Consider the following 10,506-nt stretch of genomic DNA (forward strand, 5'->3'; position numbering starts at 1 on the left):
AAGAGTGTGTAGGACTTTCCAGCACCATCCCTCCACAGAGGCTCCATCGTGGTGACTACAAACGACCTTATATCCATGTCTTTATTTTATTTGCACATTGTAAGTGTCCGTGATTCATCTACACGACATTTTTAATATTAAATTACTATTTTACGCTATGGGAGCCGCGCTGTTCTCTTTTTGTATTTTATATATATATATATATACATATTTGTGTCAAAAGGAGCAGTTTAGTTTAGTTAAACCCTTTGGCCAAAGCGTTATAACCCTGCAGCCACTTCACAGCATGACCAGTACGCAGGTCCTAACACTACCTGTGAAAATTCTTATTTACCTCTACAGTAATGGTCTATTATTATATTTTTTACAATTGTTTATTTTCAGCATATTTATTGCGGTACAGAAAAGAAAAAAGGAGAGACAAGGAGATAGGTGCAATAGTCCTCTAGGTACATTACAATTTCAGACAGGTAATGCTATTTGGGATTATGTAGCGGCGGGGGAATGGGGGTTCATGGGGGGAATGGGGACAGGGCTGTTCTTCTCAACTCCGACTCCACCAGGAACCACACAATATGGTCCTCACCGAACCCAAGGCACACACATGTCGTTAATCATTTATTTGTGATATAGTGCTGCAGAGTACATTATTTTTTTTGTAAATTCTTTATTTATAGTCCACATTTTTTATAACACTTAACATATACACAACAACACAGCACAACTTAAGACATATGAGAGTTTTTACACTTTTTCACTCTGCAGTCTGCAGACACCCGTACTCAGACACATTGTATAATATCGTAAGAAATTAATTATATATTAGAGTGCCGGGTACACAATAACACATTAACTGACAGCATTAATAATAATAAAAACAAACACAAAACCAACGATCTGACATAAATAAAAAAATATTGTAATTAAACAAACAAAAAATAAGATAAAAACTAGAAACAAGTCAGTCCCATAAATAGAAGTCCGGCTTATCCTTATTATTCTCACTATGGTAAGTGAGTCCCCTTCCAGATCCTCTCACCGTGTTCTATTAGCAGGAAACTCTGACCATGGCAGCCAAAGGCGTTCACATTGTGACCTCGTGTCACTGGTTATCTGTGATAGTTGTTCCATTTTCATGACCTCCCATTCTCTCCACTCCCACTGTCCCATGGTTGGCGCCTCCAGCTTTTTCCAGTTGGCAGCGATGGCACACCTTGCTGCATTTAGCATGTGTATTAATAAAGATTTCCTAATGCTGTGCCCGTTGACCCCTTCTCTGTTTAGCAGTGCAATACTCGGGTCTTTTGGGATTCTGATCTTGGCAATATTAAAAATCTGCTGTAATATCATATCTCAAAACCGCTCTATTATCTAACACTCCCACCAGGTATGAAGCATTGTTCCCACCTCCTCACAACCTCTCCAGCACGCATTGGATGTTCCTGGGTAACATTCTTTCAGTTTTTTTGTAGTGTGTAATACCACCTGTACATTATCTTATATACATTTTCTAGTATATTCTAGTATATTCCACATCTGTGTCCATTCGAGTGCAGAGTACTCCCTACCCAGCTCTTTTTCCCAGGCTAGTACAAACCCTGGTTTAGTTTAAATATTAATTTTTAGTAATGCTCTATAGATGTACGATATATTGTGCCCGCCTGCACCCGGAAAGGCCAGCACTGTTTCAAAAGGACTCAGCAACCTTAAAATATATATATTTTTTTTCCATTCATATAATGTAAAATTTGCATATATTGCCATCTCTCCACTTCTTTAAATTCGAACTGGTCCTGAAAGTGTTTAAAACATCTGGTCTTACCGGTATTCATCAGGTCTCCCAGCCTAATTACACCCGCTTGACTCGAGTTGAGACTGAGTCGAGCCCTGGGGGAAAAGCAGGGTTCCCACATATTGGAGTGAGAGGGGATGGAATGTGGAGATTCTCTCATCTTTAGATATTTCATCCCATGCACTTAGTGCTGCGCCAATAGTGGGGTGCTCGTAAAGACCTTCAGGGCGATCTGTCTTCCTAAGCCATGGAGCCTTATTTGTATCTATTTCTTTGCAATAATTATTTTCAATTTCCACCCAGAGTTTATTTTTAGTAGCGAAACCATTCAAAAAGGGCGTTCACTGGTGTAGCAAGATAATATTTGTTGATATTTGGTAGACCAAGTCTACCTTGTGACTTATGTCTTTGCAATGTTTTAGTATTGGTCATTGGCTTTTTAAATTCCCAAATAAATTTATTCATTTTACTTTGAAGCGTAGCAATATACTGCTTGGGAACTTCCACGGGGATAGACTAGAACAAATACAAAAGCCTCGGCAATATATTCATTTTAATACAATTAATTCTACCTATCCACGAGATAATACTCTTATTCCACATTTTTAAATTGTTTTCTATTGTTTTTGCTAATGGAGGATAATTGGCCTGGAACAAATCTTCTACTTTTGGCGTTATATTTATACCTAGATATTTTATACCCTTATTCTTCCACTCGAAAGGGAAGTTTTCTTTAACTTGGGCCGCCAGCCCTGCTGGAAGACTTATATTTAGAACCTCTGTTTTTGTTACATTTATTTTAAAATTAGATAATAAACTATATCTGCTAAGAACATTCATTATATTTAGCAATGAAACCAGAGGGTTTGTTATTATTAGAAGAACATCATCTGCATATAATGTGATCTTATGTTCTTTCTCACCTATTTTAACTCCCGCAATGTCTGGATGATTCCTTATTGATTCTGCTAATGGCTCCATTATTAGAGAGAAAATCAACGGGGACAGAGGGCATCCCTGTCTCGTACCATTAAGTATTTTAAATGAGTTCGAGACCTGTCCATTTACCTTGACATTTGCCGACGGATTACTATATAATGCCTTTATGTACTGCCTAAACATATCCCCCGTTCCTATACGTTCCAGCATTTTTTAACATAAATTTCCATTGCACTCTATCAAATGCCTTTTCTGCATCTATAGATAATATCATGGCTGGATCTGTGTTTTATTAATCTGTTCCATTATATTTATAATTTGCCTAGTGTTATCATTGGCTTCCCTTTTTGGTATAAATCTGGTTTGATCACCAGATCAGGCAAATATTCATTAAGTCTGTTCGCTAAAATTTTGGCGAGAATTTTGACATCTACATTTACATTTATAAGCAATATTGGACGATAGATTGCACAATTTAATTTGGCCTTATCTGGCTTAGGGATAACCGTTATGCGAGCTTCTGACATATATTGAGATAGGTTTCCCAAGTCTCTTAAAGTGTTGAACATGCTCTGAATGTGATTATAAGAGAGTTAGCAAAGGTTTTATATCATGTATGTGGTAGTCCATCAGGACCTGGACTTTTCCCATTGGGCAGATCTTTCACCACTTTTTCTATCTCATCCCACGTTATAACCGCATCAAGTTTATCTCTCGCCTCGGGTGTATTGTTTTAGTTTGAATATCCTTCATAAATGTTTCTATATCCTCCTCTATATGTTCCCTTTTCCTATTTTGCATGGCTTCTATATTGTATAATTTCTCATCAAATAATCCAAACTCTTCTTTAATAACTTTTGGATCCTGTGACACTACTCCATCCTGCTTCCGAATTCTGCTGATATTATATTGGCTCTGCTTCTGCTTTAACTGATTGGCTAACGGTCTATCCATCTTATTACCTTTCTCATAATATTTATGTCTAAGCCAAGTCAGCGACTTTTCTATTTTGTGAGTTGCTAATAAGTTGAATAAGTTGAAATTTCCTCTTGCTGTTATTAATTCTGCTAATATTTCCTTATCTGCTGTTCTCTTATGTTTTGTTTCAAGGTCTTGGATTAACTTGCTTAATTTTATAATGTATCTTTCTCTTAGTTTTTTCCTGAGAGAGGCTTGCTGAATGAACACTCCCCTATAACACTTTTATGAGCTTCCCACAATATTGCCGGTGATATATTCCTTACGTTATTTTCTGTGGAATAATTTTTAAGAGCCTCCTCAATCACTAAGACTACATTACTGTACTCATTCAATCTCCATGTCCACTCACCTTTCTGTGTAGATCCCATACCCAAATCAATTTCTAGAGCTACTGGTGCGTGGTCTGACCACGTAATATTACCAATATTGACTTTCCGTATTTTACTCACATTGATCTGGTCCATAAAAAGACAATCTATCCTAGAATAGCTATCATGTGGGTGTGAGTAATACGTGTAATCCTTCCCTGACGGGTTCAAAACTCTCCAGGCATCAACCAATGCCTGCTGGTCCAATATTGTATTTATAAATGTTGTCTGTTTTTTGATCACTTTTGCATGTCCTTTGGAGGTGTCTAACACCGGGTTTAGAGCAACATTAACATCACCACCCAGATACAGCGCTCCTTCTCTAAACACATTCATTGTTGCTTGCACTTCCTCTAACAAGTCTGTCTGCCCAACGTTGGGGGCATATATATTTGCTAAGGTAACCTTCTTCCCCTTCATCTTCCCTTTGATCATTATATAGCTACCTTCTATATCCTTCTTCGTGGTGATATCCTGCAGCATAACATTCTTGCTAAGCAGAATTTCTACCCCGTTTTTCTTATCTCTTGAGCTATATAAATTTTGTACGTCTTTGTTGATCATTCTCAGTTCATTATCTCTTAAAATGCGTTTCCTGTATAAACATTACATCATTTTTCATCTTTTTTTATTTCTTCAAGGGCCGGTCTCCTTTTCACCGGTGAGTTTAACCCCTTTACATTCAGAGTGCCTATCCTATATGTCATGTTTGTTGTGGTGTTTGGGGTCGTAGTGATGGTTAACCACCAACCTCAGTTTGGCTCTTACTCCAACCTCTACCTTATTTAGAGCCACCTTACCCTCGGACATCATCTGCCTTGTAAGATTTTGGATAATTTCTCCCTGCGACAGTTGACTTGTTATAGAAAAGAAACAATCAAAAATACATAAAAACACATACACATCCAAACACACAATTAACCAAATATTGGGATCAGCCTTTTGATCCCCCATTTCTCGAGACCTCCCAAACTGGTCTATTCCCTCGAAATGGGTGGCTCAGCTACTCAGAGCGCTAGCAGACAGAGCCACGTGCCCACACCAGTCCTGGTGTGGAGATATAAGGAGGGGAGGTGAATGCGCAGGCCCGGACAGTCCAGCCGCCCCTGGTCGACGGGGGGAGGGGGGCAATTTGTCCTTTCCTCTTGCAAAGACATTTAGTTTGTGAGTTATAGACATGTCGGCATATATCCACCGTGTTGCATTGTTCAGACCTCTAGTCTGACAGTCTGACAGTCGGACATAAAAGTACATAATCTGTAATCTCCGTTATATTAGAATAGTTACTCTTCTTCACTCGGTGGTCTCTGTTTCGTCCTGCGGGCTCCTCCTGGCCCTGTTCTGCTGACCGCTGTTATCGTTGGTATTTCTGTTCTTCTTACTGCCTACGTCAACCCATTGTTGTCCTCTCCGCTCTGGTTGGAATCGGCTGGTTCCTGGCGTCGCAGAAACCTTTGATTTTTTTTATTATTGGGTCCTGGATTATTAATTCTTGCAAAAAAGTTAGTGGGGTTTTCTCCGTGCCTGAGGACGGAGACTTTCTCTTGTTGTATAACAATCAGTTTGGTGAGAAATTCCCATTTGTTTCTCACCTTGGCTTTTTAAAATTAATTTCCCTCATTTCTCTGCGGTGCTGCAGGATTAGTGTGGAGAGATCGTTATACAGCTGGATCTTCTCTCCCCTCAAACTCTTTATTGTTAATGCCTCGGGCCTTTTGCATAATGACCTCCTTGTCAGTTAAGTCTTGCATTTTAATAACAGTTTCTCTCGGGGGATCTGATGGTCTGGGTCTAAGCGCTCTGTGTGCTCTGTCCATCGTCCAGATCCGTTCCTGTGATTCGTCAGTCACATGGGAGAATAGCTTTTGTAGGTATGGGACCAGAGTACATTCTTACAGGCGCGATGCATTCCTGCCTCATTCAATCTAAAGGTTGATGTGTGTAGCTCAGGAATAGATGATGACAAGGAGCTGACAAAGGGATTTGACCCAAGCTCACCCCATCCAAAGCTAGTGACATTACCAGAAAACCAAGCTTACTAGATAATAACAGTAATGTTAAGTAACACATTTTGTAACAGGTTGGGGCCCTAAGCATTTTATTAGTTTTGTACACCTAATATCACCACGTTAATTCATACATATACACACACATACCTACTCTCAGTTTCAAACCAGCAAAGCCAGTACAACCAACCTCACACTGAAGAGACCAACAAGGTCAAAACAGTCTGTCTGTGTGTGGGTTTACTGGCTTTGCATCTCATCCCAGCCTATGTTTAAAAGCTGTGTTTAAAGCAGCATGCATTGGCTTAAGGGTTGTTCATGTAATGTGAGCTTGAGACAAAAGGTGGCACTGTGTGCTCATTTGCATGTCATTTCCCAGAATCCATTGCTGCAGTGGAAGTGCTGGGTGATAATGGTGAAAGGCGGGGTTGCAGACCTGTCTGAGACATGCAAATGAGCATACAGTAATATTTACAGTTGCTATATGTTTTACTGTGGAGGGTTTTTGTCACTTTTTTACCCACCATAACTTTAATACACACACACACACACACACACACACACACACACACACACACACACACACACACACACACACACACACACACACACACACACACACACACACACACACACACACACACACACACACACACACACACACACACACACCCTCCCCCCCCCCCCCAACTATAAATTGTTGAATGACTTTCAGATACACCATGTTAAAATCTCAACACAGTGGCGGCATGTGCCATGTACTGTATGACAAAAGGCTATTTGAAAAAGTACTCAACTAATTGTTAGGCCCAGTGAGCTGCTGCCTAAGCCCTCTGCTGTAAGCATTGAGGAACGTGCCTGGATAATATTCCACTCGGGCTATTTTGGTGTTCCTCTGAATCCCTGCAAACAAACTGCTCTGCCAGATAGACTGAAGTTCGCTGAACTAATGTTTTCCTTTTGTTCGACCTTCCCGTGTTACTACGAAGCGGGTGTCACTATGTCAATGAAGATGGTTAAACCTTCAGCATGGACCTTGGATGGAATGTTTCCATGTTCAACTGTATCAGCTGCCAGATGTATGTTCAGTGGATAGAGCACAGGCCAAGAATTCGGAGCATGCTGGTTCTAATCCAGGGTCTTCCAACTTGTTATTTATAGCCTCGGAAAGTTGGTGCCTTGGGTCCTGCTCATGTAAATTAACCTCTTCCTTTCTCCCGTCTTTTGACCTATCCAGCACTTTGTACTGTACGCTCTGCTCTGTGAGACAACAAGCTGTAATGCTATGTGCCTTAGTAACAAGCAAGCTTCATTCATTATAAATCACTGTGTGATCAATAAACTAATGTAGAATATATATAATGTAAAGTATATATGGCAACTCATGGAGATATTAGCTTTTACTTATGACACTTTTTTTGCTGTTTATTTTAATAAGTTCCTGTAATGTATAATTGCAATTTCCTTGTTGATTTTTTTTTACCTGTGTAACCCATGTACCCCCCCCCCCCCCAAGGGAGAATCACTGCGATTACCTTGTGATGGTGCTACCTGTTGGTCACAGGAAGGCCCTGAGTGTCCGCCAGTGGTAGTGGGGACAAAAAGGACAGGCTTTAGGGTTCTTTCTCAGTTCTTCACTCGGTGCAGCGTCTCCATTCCCTGCAGGAAAGCTCTCTGGTACTCCCCCATGATTAACTGCACTCTCAGGCAGGAGAATATGACACAGGAACAGTCTTTATTCTTACAGCACACAGCATACAACGGTACACTTCTTCTTGGGTCCCTGGATTCCACCCCCAGGCTTGAAGCCCTAGAGGTCTATCCCTAGCTCCCTTACTCCCTGATGGAATAAGGGGTAGTTGCCCCACTCCCCTAAGGGAGAGGGTCTCTCCAACACACAGAACTCAGAAACAGAGCCGAACTCCAACTAGAACTCCAACTACTAAATTTGGGCTCTGCAGCCCCTTTTGTTCCCAGGGGGAAGGTCATAGGTCTAAGCCCCTGAAAGGGCAGCACACAGACCCTAAGCGTGCCCCCCCTGTCACTCAAGGGAGCTTCTTACTGCAGGGGAAAACCCGGATTAACCCTAACACTGCCTGCACCGGTACCAGGGCTTATGTGTTAGGCAGGTTAGATCAATACTCAAGAGGATATATGGCTACACTTGTATACAGTAAACAGATTCAGAACTTGTCTGAAACTAATAGTATAAACCCCCCTAATGTTCTATCATTTTGAAATCTGTATTCTTAATTAAGTGAAGTGATTAATGACATTTAGTGTTTGAGAACCAGGCAAAATGTGGTCTTTTTTTTTGTTTTGTTTGTTTGGGGTTTTTTTGCAAAAAAATCTCATGGAAATTAAAAAATTTGAGGCTCCAAATTTTCTACACAATCAAATGCACGGGTCGTACGGCCGTCTGTACTGCCATTATCTGGTGAAAAGTGTCAGGATCCTGGTGAAATCACCGAAATTGTGCACGTTTTCCCCATTAGCAATCATTCTGAAATATGTGCTAAAAAATCGAGCAAATCACATTTGTAGATATTTGCACATTTGGAATTAGTACTGTTTGGAAAGCTACCGTATTGATTTGTGCATAGTCCTACTGTGCACTGTTTTATGTCACAGGTGAGAAGCTTGTCTATTTTCACGGATTTTGGTGCACTAATACAGGGGCGGGCAACTCCAATCCTCAAGGGCCACCAACAGGCTGGGTTTTAAGGATACCCCTGTTTCAGCACAAGTGGCTCAATCGGTGGCTCAGTCAATGGCTGAGCCACTGATTGAACGACGTCTGCTAAAGTTGGGACTGATTGAGCCACCTGTGCTGAAGCTGGGACTGATTGAGCCACCTGCGCTGAAGCTGGGACTGATTGAGCCACCTGCGCTGAAGCTGGGACTGATTGAGCCACCTGTGGGGAAGCTGGGATATCCTGAAAACCTGACCTGTTAGTGGCCCTTGAGGACTGGAGTTGCCCGCCCCTGCTCTAATATAAACGGTTGTATTAAATCTTTCGCAGAGGGCCGGGGAATTACAGGCTGCTGTTCCAGCGAAACAGTTTATCCATTTCATTACATAAATGATACTGCAACTGACACCTCTTCAGATCCAATTGCAGTGGAATCAAAACCGAAGACGCACAACAAACACCTCTCTGGAGATCACAACCCAGCATGACCCTGTGACCAGGACAGCGATAGGAAAGGCACAGGAAGCCTTCAATATTTCCAGGGAGATCACCGTATCCGTGGCTGGCATCTCAGGGCCCTACTGAGTACTTCCAACAATAGAACTATTCACCAATCCGCTTATGACTTCAATTCCTTATTCTATATTGGCCGAAGTGTCCGTTTGAGACGGCTTCGGCCGAAAATCCTCATTGAAGCCTATGGGGAATGACAGCTTGGACAGATCTAGAATGCCCATAGATCTTATGCTCACAGTGTTGGTAGAAGGTCCATTAAATAGTAGTGGTACTATGCATCCCTATGCTATCAGAGATTGACCATTGGTCACACAGGTAAAATAAGTTGTATTGATACTTTTAGAGCTAGAAGCTCTGAACATTATGGGCGTTATTTACTCAAATAAAAGGGAAAACTCCAGCTGCTTTCAATGGGATTCCTTTTCTTTGATGAGTATGGCTCTCTTTTTTGCACCGTTTTTGCACCGTTTTTGCACCGTTTTTGCAGCCTTTTCAGCCGGGAGACTTTAGTAAATAGAATGTAAAAAAAAATCTAATTTATAAATGTATCTTGCCTCCAAAGAAATATTCAGTCCGTAAAACCTTTTACGTATAGTCTTGTAAGATGAATACGTTTTTATTTTCACTGGGTCGTCTTGAAGAAGAGACCTATGAGATTTCTAAAGTTCTAATATCGTAATGTTGGTCCGATTAAAAGGTATCACGGCTCACCGCAAATCTGCATTTATCTAAGACCAATGCAACTACTAGATCTTCGAACTTCACCGGGTCCCCTGAAATTCTGATACTTCGCTTCTACACGTTTATCTGTTTGGGGAATGGGGGTTTACAATGACTTTTCAGACAAGGGGGAGAAAACAAACTGGTGGTAATATCGAAGTCCACAAACATTATTTTCACAAGAGAGATTAGATTGTGGTTCTGAAAGCTCTCCAAATCAATTGATTAGAAGTAGGTTTTAATATTTTTGCACACCTGATACTGTATTCTTCTGATCATTTAGAACGTGCAATAACCTACCTAGAAAGCATGTAACCGCCATCAGTACACTTTGGTTCTAGGTGATACTGGAACCTTTTAACAACCCGGTCTACTGGAGGCAGATTTCTCTCTTTGATCTTCCTGGTTTCAGATGAGTGGACCTGATATAAGAGTTCTTCTGGCCCCAAATTGTGCAGAGCTTTCGAAACCTCATAGGTTTCTTCTTCAAG

The sequence above is a fragment of the Ascaphus truei genome, chromosome 14, assembly GCF_040206685.1.
Source record: "Ascaphus truei isolate aAscTru1 chromosome 14, aAscTru1.hap1, whole genome shotgun sequence".
NCBI classification, from domain to species: Eukaryota; Metazoa; Chordata; class Amphibia; order Anura; family Ascaphidae; genus Ascaphus; species Ascaphus truei.